The sequence below is a fragment of the Pavona decussata genome, unplaced genomic scaffold (assembly GCF_977016875.1).
Source record: "Pavona decussata unplaced genomic scaffold, jaPavDecu1.1 SCAFFOLD_6, whole genome shotgun sequence".
Taxonomy (NCBI): Eukaryota; Metazoa; Cnidaria; class Anthozoa; order Scleractinia; family Agariciidae; genus Pavona; species Pavona decussata.
The window spans coordinates 6,260,049-6,277,500 of NW_028145430.1; the positions used below are offsets into that span (position 1 = coordinate 6,260,049).

At 40.5% G+C, this 17,452-nt stretch overlaps 3 pseudogenes; 2 read left to right on the top strand and 1 right to left on the bottom strand.

Moving 5' to 3' along the window:
- The first annotated feature begins 1,947 nt into the window (after positions 1 to 1,947).
- On the top strand, positions 1,948 to 3,440 carry LOC146489440 (uncharacterized; annotated as a pseudogene).
- A 6,869-nt stretch (positions 3,441 to 10,309) lies between these two features.
- On the top strand, positions 10,310 to 13,529 carry LOC146489441 (uncharacterized; annotated as a pseudogene).
- A 786-nt stretch (positions 13,530 to 14,315) lies between these two features.
- Positions 14,316 to 16,676, bottom strand: LOC146489442 (uncharacterized; annotated as a pseudogene).
- Positions 16,677 to 17,452: the final 776 nt, after the last annotated feature.

Here is a 17,452-nt window from a genome sequence, read left to right on the forward strand (position 1 = left end):
GGAAGCAGCACGTCCACTTTCTTCGGCAGAAGCAAAGAAAACCCAGCACGATAAGTGAACAAAACAAGAAGAAGAGCTTCTGGTGCACGTTGCTGGCAGAAAAACATGACCAAATCGCGCATTTGATATCACACTGATTGGCATATTTTACTTCATGGAGGGAGTATGCTTTATGAAGCAAAGGTTTTGTCTCTGGCCGATTTCACACGCAATTTGTCTTTAAAATTCTGAAAACAATTTCATAATTGTCCTCTAGTGCGATTAGGCCCTAAATACCAAATTTGAAAAGTTCTTCCTTAGTTACTATCGTTATGTGTATTAATTTAAATTGAAACTGGCTGGCTGGACAGAAAGAAGACAGATGCCGGTAAAAGCAAGAGGGTTCAACATAAAATCAACAGGACAGAATCGCCTCCCCTTTCCTTCCTCCTTTTTGAGCTCCATCATGGTAAAATCAGAGAATGGCACTGAGGAGCCAGATGGGACACAACTTATTGATTGAAAGCTCCCAACATATAAAAAAAGGGGAAGGGCTCAATTTTTATCGAGCAATATTTAAAATAATCGCCCCCTTTTGAAGTGATAGAAAATTATTATCACCCCTGACTATTAATCGACGTAAAACACGAAATTAAGGTTTGCCAAACGCAATACCTTAGTGCCTGTTCCATTCAAGGGAAGCGATTATTCCCAATATTTACCCTTTAAAAGGGTAAGGCTTCATGTATTATTTGAGGAAATAGTAATGCAGTACTTGTTTTGGTATAAACACATGTCCTCCTAATTTATATGGTTAGGCAAATAAGGCTATACCTTAGATTGTGTAGTTTCGCTTTTTCGTAACGCTGTGTTAAACAATATGCATTTCTTTTATCTTAAGAAAAAATATGTACAAAGACTGCAGATATGTCACTCTTATGGAGATGACACTGAAGATGATCAAGTGAGTGAGGACATTGCCACAGACGTTACACAAGGAGGCATGGCCAATGGGACAGCACCCTCTCCACCAGTGTTAGGGCCTGTTCCTGTTGGCGGCAAGAAATGCAAGTGGTGTCATAGTACCACCCACCAGCAAAAGAGCCACAAAGACTGTCCTTTTAACAATTCTAAGAGTTAAGGCCAAGCAATATATATATTCTTTAAAGTTGATTTCTTTCCATGACAGACACTGTTTCCTGCTAAGTGTGACCAACTTAGGAAAAAAGGAATGCGCTTACTTTCCTGTGGATTATTTTACCATCTAGGAGGAAAATTTTGTTATCCATCACAATATTGAATAGTTATTATTTTTCACAATTTTAGTCACTACTTTGATAACCATCGCATGTATGCAATGCAATATGTTGTTTGGTAAAATTATAAGTAACATCATAGTTAGTTGAGGGGACTGCTTATGAAAGCCGGCAACCTTCAAAGCACGAACTCTTTATTGTGATTTCTGCGTGGTGATGTGATCTTGACTGTCCACACACATATCAGCAAGCCAAGATGGCGGTAAGAGGAGGGAGTGGATAGTGAGGCAAGACGCTAGATGTTAGATCAAAATTACAGTTAAAGAAATTCGCATTTGTATAGTTCTAAAGTTAAGTGTACGAAGATAGTTATACCTGCCGATAACTGCGCTGTGTTCGGCTGTGGGTCCTGTAGAAGGACAAAAGGTTTGGGGATTTGGGAGCTTCCTGCCCCGAAAGATGAGGCCCATAAGAAGTGGAGAGAAGACTGGCTCACTGAGATCACAAAAACAACAGAAAGCGATCACAGCTTTAGAGTTTTACTTGCCAAAGACCGGGTGTTTACTTGTGAAAACCACTTCCAACCTGAAGACATCGAAATATGTAAGTAGCTAGTTTGAACTTTAAGTTGTTGAAGCTTCCATTGATTTCGCATGTTTAGTTTAATGCTGTTTTACTGGCGTGATAGCTTTTTTTGTGGTTGTGACAACCACGGTGCTGTTCTTGGTGTACATAAGGTGACTGTCTTTTGATCTTTCGTTGAAGTTCATTCGGAAAAAATGACGAAGAAAAACATTCGATTTGGCGCCGTTCCCAAGTTGAATATGGCGAGAAAAAGCCACGAGACCACAAGGCCAGAGCCAAGACCCGAGCAATCCATTGTGAGAAACATTGAGGAACCTTCAGTAAAAGTCTGCTACAAGACATTTAGCGAGTTTTCTCAACGCTTGTCTGGTTTAAAAGGCATCAGTAACTGGAACTTCAGAACATTTCCAGATAAAGTTGTGCTGCAGGTAATGGAAGAGCCATATCTGCTCCCAAAATTTGAAATTGCTGTGGACAATAGTCTTGGATTTACAGTTAAAACTTTCGGCTGTTTCCTCCCAGAGGAACACCTTATTTATCTGGATTACCGGTGGACAGTGAGGAATGTAACCATAAGCAGACTTGCAAAGGATCTGGAGGACAACTACAGTTTGTGTTGTGGAGTGGATGAACATGTACTTGAAATTACAGGGAAATTGTTTCACCATGTTGTTCCCACCAATGAAGAGCCAGACGACGAGGAACAGTTCTCACACAAGGGCTACTGAAGAGCAAAGGGTTGTTCAATTGTGTATGGAACAGAAGAATCTGTTTGTGGTGCTTGTAAAGATTGTGTGTCATGTATTACAAGTGCAAAGAAGGCCAAGGGCAGACATCTGTTGAAACCAGCCCACTTGAATGCCCCTATTTTGAAGACTGATCCAGAGAGGATCAAGTTGACACCTAAGAACAAACGCTGAGGTGTCATGAAATGGAACGGCAGCTGTTCGAAATGCACCAAGAACTGCAAAACTTAAGCATTGACGTAGATCATGAGCTGAGGAATGACTTCAGGAAATTGTTTGATTCATCTGATAAGGAAGTTACTCCCTTCATGAATCTCTTCTGGGAACAGCAGAAAAAACTGTTCTCAAGCAGCCGTACGGGTGTACGCTATCACCCCATGATTATTCGTTTCTGCCTCTCCCTTGCAGCAAAATCACCGTCTTGCTATGAGGAACTTCGGAACAGTAAAGTTTTGGTACTCCCTAGCCAGAGGCGGCTCAAGGATTATCGCAATGCAATAAAACCACGGAGGGGTTTCCAAGATGAAGTGATTGAAGTGCTTAAGATAAAGACAAACAGCTATTTTGATGTTCAGAGATATGTTGTGCTCCAATTTGATGAAATGAAAGATATGGAAAACCTTGTTCTTGACAAGAACACAGGAAACTGATTGGCTTCACAGATTTTGGAGACCCACCCTTGAACTTTGCAGTTTTAGAGAAGGCTGACAATATTGGAACCCACGCCCTGGCTTTCCTGGTACGTGGAGTCTTGACTTGTCCCCAGTCGTCTCTCCTGTTGGGAAACGCAGAGCGCGAAAAGCGATCGGAAGGAAGAAAGCGAAGCGCAAGGGGTGATGGGAAGGAGGAAAGGAAAGAAAGAAACGACTGGTAGATCTTGAGTCAAAAAGCTGCTAAAAGAGTCGAAAACTTGTGTGAAGGCATTTCAGCGATTCCTTTCGCCGTAGATGCGTTCAATAACGATTAACGGGCCAAGTTGACGTGTTTTTGTGATCTGTGTTGCAACTAGAAGTATTTTGGCGACACGTTTTTGAAATCCAAGATGGCGTCCAGAGGCCAGGAAGATTGCATGTTGCAAAACACATTGCAAGAACTGAATGAATTTATAGACAAGCTTAGTATTTGTGGTATGTATATAAAAATATGGTAATACATTTCATATTAAGGTTGATACACAGTTGCTTGTTGCAGATTTTAAAGCCCAGTTGAAAGGCAAAGGTGTGATTTCTTTCCGTAGAATGAACCTTGTGTGCCATCATCAAGCACGCCTGTGAAAGCGAGGAGAAGGCTAGCATGCCATTTTGATCGTTCACAAAACGGCAGCGACGAAGATGACAAGAGAAGGGGCACAAAGCATGACTTAAATCCAGGTTCGAAACAGAACCCAAGTCAGCCCCAGTCAAAACGCTTACTTGTTGGTAAGCCAAGTACTATTACTTCCTACTTAATTTTCCTCTGCTGTCCTTTGTCTTTGTATTCGATCTATTCGATATCCTTTGTGTTTCGTTATGTTTAATGTATGATAACTGAAAATAGAGACTGGAGAAGGAATAACTTTTTTATGGTTTGAAATTTTACAGCCCAGTTAATTTGTATTATTCTTTGTTCTCAGAACTTTCATTGCTATTTGTTCTCAGAACCTGAGACATTGAAAATATCACTGGTGTGAAATTTAAACGTGACAGAAATAACAATAAATAATATTCAGTCAATACTCGTACCATGGATTATTTTGTCGTATTTGCCTTATGAGAACTCAGTGTAAATAAGTGACCAAGCTATTCTAAACTTGCTCCAATGTTTCAGCTGGTAAGCCATCTGGGAAAGAAGTAAAACAGAGAAGCTCCAAACTAGAATGCAATTTAACTACTGGATTTGTGGAGGAGCAAGGATGTGAAGTCAGTCGGGAAACTGTGTTGGCCTATCTTGCCCTTGATGAAGCATCAGCACCATTACTTACACGCACACTGAAACGTGTATTTCCTACAGATTCAACCAGGCGTAGGAGAAAAGATGGAGCGTATCCTTGTCATTTGCATAATTACTCACAAAAATCTGAGGTTCCAATTGGCCAGAAAGCATTTCCATTGGGATTACTTTACGAAGATGGGTGATTGTTTAACATAGTTCCGAAAATTGCTAACAAAAGAAGTTTTGGTCTCGATGTATTGTTTCTTCATCTTTTGAAATTATTTTGTGGGCAGATTAAGTTACACAGGTTTCAAATGAGCTTTTCTCATTTCACAGTGTTGGTTAATTCTGTCTTTAGTATTCTAAAACGATGCTAGCGGTTACAACTGATGAATTGGTGACAATTTGTGTCATAGTCTATAGTATGTGTCAATTGGAGTACAAAACTACACGACCACTCTCCTGCTTGAACATGGCGTGCAGTCTGACTCGTCCTCAGTCGTCTCTCTTGATGGGAAGTGTGGTCAGGGCAGCACAAAAAGTGATGCTTCCGATCACTCCTCTTCTCACTGAGAGACAACTGGGGTCAGCCTCCGCAGAGTGGAGTGTGAAGGAAATGACATCTACATTAATTACATTTTCTGATTTTGCCCAGAGCTGTGGTGGATCACTCACCGTTTCTGGGAAACCAGTCTAGATAGCCTCAAAAAAAAAAAAAAAAAAAAAACTCTAGATAAAACGAGTCACGAAGATGTGACTCGTTTAAAAAACGATCCTCCTCCTTGAAACGAGGCTCATTCAAAAAGGAGTCCTTCGGACAACGAGATTTGTTTAAACGAGACTCGTGGAAAAACCAGATTCCTTTGGAAAGACTCGTTTAACGAGACTCATCCGGAAAGACTCGTTTAACAGGAACTACTTGTTCGGAAAGCGAGACTAATTAGGAAAACGTGACTCGTTCGTGAAACCAGACTCGTTCGTGAAGGGAGGCTAGTTAATCAATTAATTAATTTATCCTTTTTATTTTACTGTAAATGGTAAAGTAATGTAATTATCAAGAAAATAATTTCACTCGCAGTCTTGCGTTGACCAGAAACTCCGGCTTTGAATAGTCTTAACTTTGAAAAACTCAGATTAAGGATCATCAACTTGATATATTGTTGTTGCTGTATTTGTCGATGTCAATGTAGGCAGGGGGCAATGAATTCTTCTTTCATTTGGTGTGGAATGATTTATTTCAAATGTTTTCTTTTTTCAATATCTAACTAACAAATTGATTGGCCAAATATTACTAACGTAAATGATAAAGAGTATTGATGTCATTATTCTAGAGTTGTACCTTTTGTGTACTTAAAAATCAGTTTAATTTCTACTACCACTATCTGTTTCATTATCGGAATTTTTTTCTCAACAATAACCAACAAATAGGTTGCATAAAGTGCTTCTACCATTCTATCACTCTATCTAGAATACACAACACGATCTATAATTGATGAAGAACACAATGTCAATGATTAGAATCAATGCAAAAATTGTCAATCGAAATATTGAGTCTGAAAATAACACAAATGTCCAAAAGGTAGAAGCTGTCAGCTGTCAGTGGGCGCTTTCCATGTTAGCGGTGTGAAGTAAAAAAGGAACAGCCCTTTCTACTAGAAATTGTTTTGAATTAAAAATGATAATAATAAATGGACCTACAGTACTGGTCCCATTAGCAGCATGCCAAATGATAAAATGAATTTCTTGTTGCTAATTGTAGAATCCAGGCTCTTACACACTTGCCCTGTTTCATTTGGCTGTGAAATTAAATTGGGCTTTTCCTTTTCATGTAAAAAATCTCATCAGTTTTTCTGCCTCTGAAAACAACATTATTCACGGCTAAAAAGGTTATTATCTATTATTAATGCTTTGCTCCACCAATTGCCCTTGACGGTATATACTTTGTCTATCCAAAAATATACGAATAAAAAAAAAGAATATTCACAATACACTACAATCTACAACAAATTTCGGTGAGCTACTTTTTACGTCGTGCTTAGAAATGAACTTTAAAATCTACCACACCTCGAAATACCCCTCTAAACCTTATACCCTTTACCACATTCAGCCTCGTCAAGAGAGTATAATGGGACAGAGAGGCAAACGCCCAGTTGAGCCTTAAGGATATGTAAATTTCAGTAAAGTTATTTGTAGAGATGGAAATCTGTCTCCCGAGACGTCCACGAACACTTATTTGTGGCTTTCATGTCTTTGCTGTCGGTTGTTTTGATTCTTTGTGCTTCAAAAAGTATGAATATGCACCTATGAATATGTCAAAATTAAGATTTCCGGACTTCTCTGGAAAACGACTTCAAGTGTCCACAAATAACTTTAGTGAAATTTACATATCCCAGCAAATTCCCTGAGAGTCCCTTTCTCTCTTGGACTCGTTTATCAGAGGAGGGGGAGTCAAAGTGAAGGTATCGAGGCTAAAACTATTCAGAAATGTTATGATCTTAATGGCATGCGTTGGGCTATTGTGTCGCAGATTGTAGGAGAATTTTTCGTCCAGATAATATTCAGTAATTGTTATGGAAAGTACATTTACCATTATATCTACAAACTAAACCAACAAAATTTAACAAAATTCTGGGTGCGCCTTACAACAGGGTATTTAGGTCAAATTTTCATTTTGCTTACTTGTCACAATTGTCTTCAAAAGTTTAGGGTGCGTCTTATAATCCAGTGCGCCTTATAAGTGAATAAATACGGTAATTGTTCACTGGAATAACTGAGTTAAAAACAATAAGTTTGGTGTTACATGTACATCATCACACTTTTTCATTTTCTAATAAAACAACTATTCACCTAAGTGTTGGGGCAAGCGGTGGATATTTACCTTGTCGCTCTGTGGCTTGACAAAATTAATATCCACCACTTGCAAACTCCACTTCAGTGAACAGTTATTAGTACCTAACTCCTACTATGTACCTTTGGAATAACTGGATACAGTTGTAGCCCCAGTTTCTGTTGCAGATGAAGGATATCATTGCCAAACTGAGTAATGAATGACACACTTATAAATGCAGATCATGTCATTTTTTTAGATTATTAAAAGAACTAATATCCATGCCTTCTTACGAAGTAGTAAGCCCAAGTTTTTAAAGTCTATTGCATTATTTCTTTTCTTTTCATCTTTTTTAAGGGGGGGGGGGGGGGGGTTGGGGGATGGACAATATTCATCTGAAAAAAAGAGCATTATCAGCAATATCTTTTGATATGAGAATGTGATACACTCTGTCAAGTATCCAGGGAAAGGTACAAAGACTTTTGTCTCCAATAGTATATTATCCTTTGGCAAAGTGCCTTCTTCATTTATTACATGATAAGAGAACTTGAGGTGTTGAGACTACAATAATGTGACAAAATTCACGTCCTAACCCCTGCACTTTAACCAATCAGACAAGATTAATTTACTTATCATTGATGTCACAGATGATACGGTAAGGGCAGAGACTAATTAGAACTGAGTTCCTAACATGACTCTGGTCCAAATCTATCTCCTCTGTATGCGAACTATGAGATAATTATACATTTTGTACTGTAAATTCTTCTAAAGGAAACTGTGATGGAACAAGTGGAAGAAAAGGAAGATATGGTTGTGTCATTCTCCTAGAGAATTTACGACCTCCCTGCCTCTCTCGCCACCGTGACAGAAGAACGACCCCTCATTAGTGGCAAGATAAAATCCCACCGATACACTTGGAGGGCAGTGTTCACAAAAAACTTGGATTTGTTTTAGTAGAGATAAGTTGAGAGGAGCTGGTGTGAAATATTGGTGTGTAAATTTTTTCCATGCGAATGGACAGCACCTGACAGACCTCTTAGGCTCCTTCCAAAAACGTCAGAAAGTAGATTGGAGTCAGGTAATTAAATGAAAATTGTCGAGGGAGGGTTTTGTTCTTATGATGAGCTTATACCAATAATGATCCGTTAAAATCCATTTAAAATGGCGTGAGTGTAATAGATCGACTTTTCAAGAACGGATATTACTGATATGAAGTAAACAGGTTTACATGCGATATAACACATAGAAGATTAATGGCAATTCATAACCTTTTGGTTTTCATCTTGATAGGATGGTGATTTCTCCAGGAAAGGAAAACAAAACCATCAAAAAGCTACCACCCACAAGAATGAGAGAGGGATAGATGTGGGGATGTAACCTTTCACAAGTAAACCGTTGGGTCGATGCGGAGGGGGAGATTGAAATAAAGTTTTTAATCATTTATAATTTATATTAATCGAATAACGAGTGAATTTTCCTGAGGATAACGTAGAACGGAATCTTGTCTGAACTAAAGATCGGCATACACTCTGCGACACAGTAGCCAAAGCATTGTCATTAAGAGTACAACATTTCTGAATAGTTTTAGCCTCGATTCCCTTACTTTGACCAACTCCCCCCTGATAAATTAGTCTGAATGCGGGAAAGGGTATATTACTCAAGTACTTCTGCCGCAACTCTGGACTAACTTGTCTCTTGGGTAGCAAGGCACCTACGTTTCCAGAATGCTGTGAATAATTCCCAAGACACTAGCGACACAGTTGACGGCAATAGACGCCAGAGTTTGCAAATCCGCAAGATGAGTTTCCCGCCATTTTTTAGAGCCAGAGCTGGAGGTGGACCTTCTTTGTGCTAGCGACCATACAATACATCCAGTTCAAAGCACGAGACCAAGGGGAAAGGAGGATCTATGAAGTCACTGTCCTTTTCCAGGGAGGTCGTGTTTTTGCAGAATGTGTAGCAAAGTGAAATTGTTAGAGGAACAAGCAAAGCTTTGCTGTACCACCAGGGATTTGTCTTAAGTTCACTGGAATTTCTCAAGAACTGGTCTGCAGAACAAAGTTCAAGCGAAGATTGAGGAAGCGTTTGTTGACAAACTGTTGGAGATTCAGATGCAGCCAAAGTGTGTGTGTATTTCCCTGAGAGTTTGACCCACTCAAAACATGGTGATTGATGTCCCATGATGACTGCAAAAAAAAAATCTTACTTCTCCACATACATCAGTTGAATATCCAAACTCCAAAGGCACCATAGGAGGTCGACAACATGAAAAACACCTTAATTTTGTAGTAGATTAATTCTGTAAATGTTTGGTGTCCGTATGTTGTTTTGTTTTCAGTTTATTTTGGTCAAAAAATGTTCCAAAACAGCCAGGGCGAGTACCTTAAAAAAACAGTAGACCAGCTGATCGCCACCAGAGTGTTGGTACAACTGTGGAATAAACATTGTAGATATGCAAGGTGACTTAAGGTATCTGCCTCAGCAAAATTTCATGTTGTCAAAACCAGTTCACTTCCAGCCTAGTTGTAGCTCATGTCATATAATATTAAAAAACTGTGTTTTTATCCCGAAATAAACGGCCGGTAATATACAAATGAACACTAAAGTTTGGTATTTTACCGGAAGTTGGTTTGGTTGACCGAGTAAGGGCATTGGGTCGATTACCAGGAAAGTCGCGAGTGTGCAAAATTTGAAGAAGCTGTTTAAGTACGAGTCTCACGGAGCGCGCGAAAGGTCAAGGCAGGTCAAGATGGCGGAAATCTCTGGTGCTTCGTGAGAGGCTGCATTTATGGCTTTCGAAGCTGAGTTTTCAAGAAATGGGTAGGTGTTTATGAAATCTTGTTGTGTGCAGCTATTTTTCCTTGAGGCTCTACTGGTTAATCCTGCATTTTCAAAGCTTTCAGATACCTAAAGGCCTTATTTGTCTTTTGCGTGCCTTTGCGCTGAACTCTAGTGAAACCCCTGACCACGGACCTTCAAAGAGTAGGTGTTTATAGGACAACCAGATGTCCTTGCTGTGAGTGCGTGTTCCTCAGGCACCATGCCTTTTATTTGATTCCTGTAACTGTTGTGATCCAGACCTTGTAGCTTCCATACATTTCCTCCATTTTTATATTGTTTCCAGATTTACCAGGTCAACATAGTACACGTACCTGGCCTGCTGCCAAACAAGGATCACAGTAACACTGTAGACAAAAATTGACTGTCATTTTTTTAACATGAAAACTTATGTTCCATCAAAATATTCCAGTTACTTTTGAAAAATGTTCAGTGATTTTTATCTGAACTGCCATAATTTGGGAACTTGATATGTACAAGAGCTAGTTTTTTCATGACATAATATTTATTTATGAAATTGCAAAATAAAGAACATACAAACAAATTATTATTGAAATGATACTCCCATATTATAACAATAGGTAGCAGTGATAAAGCAGTAAAGTGCTAGAGCACTTATTATTGCATATAACTCTTTGCTTGCGGCCACGCAGATATGATCTTAAGAGTTGAAGAGCCGCTTCATGAAAGCCATAGGCCTTTACTTTTGCAAGCAGTAGATTGTGGCATATACAGTCAAAAGCCTTGGACAGCTTGATGGTCTTGCCCTTGCTGTCGCCTTTTTTATTTCTGGGCATGGATTTGCTAAATTTGACAAAACACTTAGGCAGTTCCTTGGAATTAGCTGCCTTTCAAAAAAAAACGCTATTATGATGTCATAAAACTGGTCTATCCTGCAATCACGGACATCCTGGATGGAATGGGTACGGAGAAGCAAGACTGCATGAAGGCGATTCTACCTGAAGAGATTGGGAGTTGAAAGAAAGCTGTGGTAACATCGGATTGTGTGTGGCATACCAGGGGTCATTTCAGTAAGAATGGTTCATTTATCATATAGAACTATCTTACTGGTGGTCTCCTCTGGTATGGCCACAAATGTATGCGGGGGGGGAGGGGGGGAGGGGGGCGATGACGTCATTGAAGACAAGTTGTATGCAGGAACTGCTAAGTCCATGGAAGGTGTTTTAGCGGATGAGTGCTATCAGCATGCAAAAGATGAAGGCTGTGTATCAACACAGTGTGGCAAGATGGTGATTCCATCTCCGCCAAATCAGTTATGAAGGACCATCCTGCTGCAATAGTTTATAAATGTGGGGGTCACGTAGGAAGGGCATTCTCGAACAGTCTGAAAGAAGCAGCTAAAAAGGAGTCTTTTGTAGATGTGAAACAGAAGTACAAAGAGAAGTTCCCATTGATTGAGACCGCAAAGTGCAAGTGCACTAGTCACAAGTCAGGCTGGTGATGTTTGTCAGATGCCTTTATAAAAGGACCCCGTATCAACCATTTCTGCGTCCTGAAGCAGTGCAAAGACTCAGACCAGTATGCCAAGCACTTGAGGGAATTGTTGCAGTACCACTGCAGGGATATCCACGAGTGGGAAGGTGGCTCATGTGACTTCCATAGTCAGCTGATCTGCGCATGTGGCTCATGTGGTGAGGATCTGAATTGTGAAGGAGCTCCATACAAGACCAAATGCCCACTATCCTGTGAGTTTCATTGGCTGTCCCTCAGAATAAAATGTGAGAAAAGAGCAGAGGAGGCAGCGTCAGTTACCCATCCAGAGTTGGGAGGAGGGCACTCCAACTTCTGTGAAGCCCACTTTACAGTTCTCCCCCAGTTCAGGGCAAAGGATCAAAGTCTGAACAGGTAACTTCTCCAGATACATCCATTCAGAAAGACATCAGATTATGTTTCATGCATTTTCTCCTAAAGCTAAAGTTCTCAAATGGAACAACTGTCTATTTTGTTTGACATCAAGTAACAAAGGATTATAAAGTAACTGAGATACCGTATTTTCTCGATCAAACGCCGGACCCCAATTAAACGCCCACCTTGTTTAAACGCCGCGTAAAAAACTGCTAATTATTAAATAAACGCTGTGGGCGTTTGTTCGAGGTACCAGCGTTTATTTGCATCGAGCCAACAAGTACAGATATTCACTACAAAAGCACTGCTATGACACGTACTGTACGGTAACAAGTACTTAACAAACAAGTCTGGCGTAACATTAACTGCGATGTATGTTGTACAACAGAAAAAATTGAAAATATATAGCAATGTTCACGTTCCTGTTGTTATGACTGAGGCACTCTCGGGTCTGTAAGGTCGGGTCCAAGGGAGAAATCGTCCTGCCTTGACAAACTGTGCAAGGGGTCTCAAAGAATGTGAAATAATAAATCAACCTAAAAAATGATGAAAATTTTACTTCATTAATAAATGCCGGACCCCGATTAAACACTGGCTTCAAATAAATGCCGGGTCCCTGAGGCCAAGCGTTAAATAAACGCCGGGGCGTTTAATCGAGAAAATACGGTACATGCTTTCTGACTGGTCACAACCCCATTGTTTATTGTGCTGTTAAATTCAGAGAAAACTGCAAGAAAGAAAGCAGTGGACTTAATATTATTATTTTATAAAAAGGCAATAGAGCACATTCCCTATACGGTTTACCAGCGTAAAACGACACTTGGGAAGTTAGAGCACTCTAAAAGCTTGTAAATTACTCACCTCTGATTTGTGATTTACAACCTTTTAACAGGTCCCCAACATCCCCCGTAAGTTATTACGCCAGTAAACCAATAGAAAATACAGTCTATTAGCCCCTTCTTTTCATGATCTGTTTAAAATGATATCATGAAAAGAAGGGGCTGTCATGTTTTTATTGTTTTTTCGATTTTGAAATATGCACGCTTTACACATGGCTGCCTGTGCTATTTCTCAAGATATTATATTCATATTGCTCACTATATGCTTCTCAGAAGTTACCAGTTATACTAGCCATGTGTTTTCCCATTTCTTTGCCTCAGAATGGCAGTGTGTGGCTCCTAGAAAATCATGGCCATGTTACCAAACAGTGGACTGCATGGTAGTCTTTGAAAAAACAAGTCAATGTACAGTAGTTCTTGTATCAAGGGGAAAATTTTGCATCATTTCCAGACAGAATGTGTTGCTCTGAAATGCCATTAGCGCCTTCCCCGCTTAATAAAATTAGAGGTGTTTACTGGCTGAGACCAACATTACCATTCAAAATGCATCTCCCTCTTCTCTTACAGGCTGCACTACATGTGTTCAACCAATGCTGGATTGTGCCAGAGAAATATTTCATGGTGCTTTGATGTCCGAGGGCCAAAATATCACTTGGTGATTGATCTGTACATATGGCCATGATGAGGATGACGACATAGAGGAAAAAGGTCCAAGCAGTGGTGATGACACCCCCATCACTGTAGTAAGTGGAAGGAGTTGTCGCTGTGGATCAAAAAAACACTCAAGGACATCCCATAGGTTATGTCCCTTGAATAAGAGAAACTAGTCTTAAAAATATCTTTAGTTCTGTTTTCAATAGTCTAGTTTTGAGTTATGCGAGAGCATAAGAAAGAAATTGAACCGGCAATAAAAAGAATTTAAGGCGATTCAGAAGAACAGGCTTGGATTTTCAGGATTTAATGGCCATGGCAACAGTAGTATTACAGTAATCTGAAGCTGTGATAACAGAGAATTACAATTCAGTATTTTGAAACACAAATTCGACTGAAAACAAAACCCAAATACGGCAAAATGGTCCACTTACATTTGTCCAAGCGTGTCCTCATTAACATTGGCATTCGTAAGTAGAAACAAAGCGTAAAAATCCTTAGTATGTTCAGTAAAGCTTGTCACATTGTCCTTATTCAAACTGAAACTCTATATCTTAATCTAACATGAGGTCTTCCATAATCAGGGTTAATATTTCAAATATTTCTTGTCAATCATCAAACGCGTCTCATTTACCGGAACATTCCCCCCCCGCAATGAGGAAATCCCATTCTAATCAGTATAACCGGCCGGGTAAATGACACAGATCTTTGTAATGGCGCGTGTGTATGTTCCTGTGGCCATCTTTCCTTGCACATTTCGTGCGAGGCCGTCTTCTCCGGGGAACACCTGCACGAAGTTACCCATGTGCCATTTCCCTCATACTGCGTTTGGATCTGCTACTATGACAAAATCACCGACCCTTACATTCCTGCTTTCTGCGTTCCATTTCTTTGTTGGCACGAGGTGAGGAAGAACATCACGTGACCACCTCTTTCAAAATGAGTCGACAATTTTTTGGCAAAACTCAACTCTGTGGCGTGGGTTATCCGTGTGGTGAAATGGACCTTGGGGAACTCTGTTTGTGGCTCTGCCCAACAAGAAGTCATCTGCACGAAGATCAGCGCCATCATCGGGATCATTTGGGATTCTGCCAATTGGTCGTTCATTTACCAGATTTGCTACTTCAAGTAAGCAGGTATACAGCTCGAAGGGCGCCAGCATGGCGTCTACAACGATTTTCATTTGAGCTGACTTCCTCGTCTTGACCATCGATTCAGAACCTCCATTGTGGTGTGGGGCAAGTGGGGTAGTAAATTGCCATTTCATACCCCTGTCTGGCAGAATTCTTTGAGCTTGGCTTTGTCGAAACCTTCAATCATTAGGCGTAGTTCTCGCTCTGCTCCCACCATTTGAGAGCCATCGTCGGAAATCATCACCTTTGGGTAACCACGGTACGAAAAAAATCTTCTTAAAACTTGTAAAAACTCCATGGTAGTTGCATCAGCAGGGAGTTCACAGTAAATGGCTCTTGAGTTGAGGCATGTGAAGAGCAATCCATAATGTTTCGCTGTCTTCTTTCTTCCAACCTTTACTTTGATGGGGCCAAAGTAATCACGTGATGTGTACATAAAAGGTGGTGTCAATGGCTTGAGACGATAACTTGGAAGTTTGGCCATGAGCTGAGAACGTACACGGGCGCTTGACAACTTTGGAAATTTTGTTCCCTTTGACTACCCAGTACTTTTGACTTACTTTGGCAGTGGTTGTTGCAATTCCTGGATGGCCTGCTTGATGCGCACCGATACCCAATTATCAGGTGGCAGAAGAGCGGCATGCTGTCCATCGTACGATACAATGGCTGGGTCGACACGTCCACCAACTCAAATGATGCCTTTGTCGTCTACGAATGGACTTAATGACTTATAGCTTCCTTTAGCAATTCCTGCGGACACGCCAGCTTGTGCCTTCTTTATCCAATATTCCTCTGCATATACGATTTCTTCGGTGTTCAACGGGCCCACATTGACTTGGTTCTTCTCCTTATCATGGCTGGATCTGGAGCGGATGTTTTGGCAGAAACGAATGACATAGGCGGTCACTCTTGGCAGTCGTTTCCACGTTGAGAAATCTCAGCTGTTTACTATGGGTTTGGTGCTGCAACACAGGTGACCTCAACCTTTCTTTTTTCTTTGTTGACTTCCTTTAAGTCTGCTTTTCCATCTTCTACAGGCCAGAGTTGTTCTTCTAACTGCAGGAAGTCAGGGCCATTAAACACCTCCCATTCATTTCAGTCACTGAAATGCCTTTTGTTAAGTCATCAACGACGTTCAGTAATGTTGGGCAATGCGACCAATCTGAGGGCTTCGTGTTGTACTGAATCTCACCGACTTGGCAGGAAACAAAGGGTTTGTAGCTTCGACTCTCAGCTTGAATCCATGCGAGTGCAAAGTGGCTATCAGTCAAGTAGCGTACTCGTCCAAACATTAATCAGGACTCTTCAAGAATAGTACTTCCGAGGCGGCTTCCAATCGCGGCGGCTTGTAACTCCAGACGAGGAATACACAGTTCCTTTAAAGGCACGACTCTGGAATCTCCAGCTACAAATCGTACTCCAAACTTGCCATCATTCACGTTCCACTTTGTGGAGGCGCATGCACCAGTCTAACAATGTCTGACCGATGCCTACTACAAACTCTGGCACTTTCAAATGTTTTTAAACCTTGTTTATCTTGGTATGGATACACCTATGTTGCATTCGAAAGTTCACATTGTGCATACTTTGATTTGTTTTCAACTCACTAAAGGCGTCTATTACTTTGAACAATTTGAGGATCCTTGCAGAACAAGAATGCTCGGATTTGATATTACCATGATAAGGGAACAGTGGAATGATTCTGTTCTCCTGTGATGAAATTGAAACAGGACAGTTAGTTCATAGATTTGTCTCTGTCTTCCTTAATAATGTAAGCGTATGCTTAATCACACCTATCATAATAGAGATTACAAAAACAGTGCATTAATCGGATATATTTCGGCTTATTGAGGTTTACTGGTGTACTTCCATTTGTAATATATGCAAAGCAGTGATTGCTTAATCCCTTCCATTGCTCTAGAATGTGGAATTGGTTCATCTCCGCGTGCAGATCATGAGAACACATTCAACAACAAAACCACCTCAGACCGCAGTACAGACATCTCACAGTCGACTCTCATTGCTTGCATACAGTACAAACACATTTCTCCGGTAGAGTCCCCTTCCCCCCATTTCTATTAAGAATAGTTCATCCTGTATTCTTTTCCCAATTAACTACAGAGTTGTAGTTTCTTCTGTGAGCTGCAGAGTGTTGAGCCTCATGAGAAAATTTGAGAATGTCGTGTGATGATGAATCCTCTAAGGGAGTTTCCAAGTGTTCAGGGTGCAAGCTGCCCCTTGATGTCCATTCGCGGGGACCTCCTGGCCCTTATCGTACCGGACCAGCTGAGGACGCAGAAGCAGATGAGTACCACAAAGAAGAGCTGCAGGAACAGCTGCAAAAACGGCGATCGCTGAGAGTCAGCAACATCTCGTGGACCTACAGCAGAAAATGCCACTAACCAGGCACAAAAGCTCGTCACAGACAAGTACGTTGTCGGTACCAGTATCAGCCCGGCCATCCAGTCAAATGACGGCCTCAATTGCCGCTTCCTGAATCCGTTTGCAACCTCATGTTTGATATAAACAAAAACACTCCCACAAGAAATATTTTGAATCTGTTTTCTCGAATTTCTAGTGTCCCTTCCTATAAAATGCGTTCCTCTACCTCTGATCATTTTTATACAAAGGAATCTAGCATTAATGCCACAAGAAATGCATTCTCGCATGTTGGGGTCAAGATTTGGAACGGGATACCTGCAACTCTAAAAAAAAGTACAAAAAAATCTTTTAAAGAATCCCTAAAAGGAAAGTTATTTGATACACTTGAAACTCTAGACTCCTATATTGAAGTGGAAACGATAATTGACCAAATGAAAAA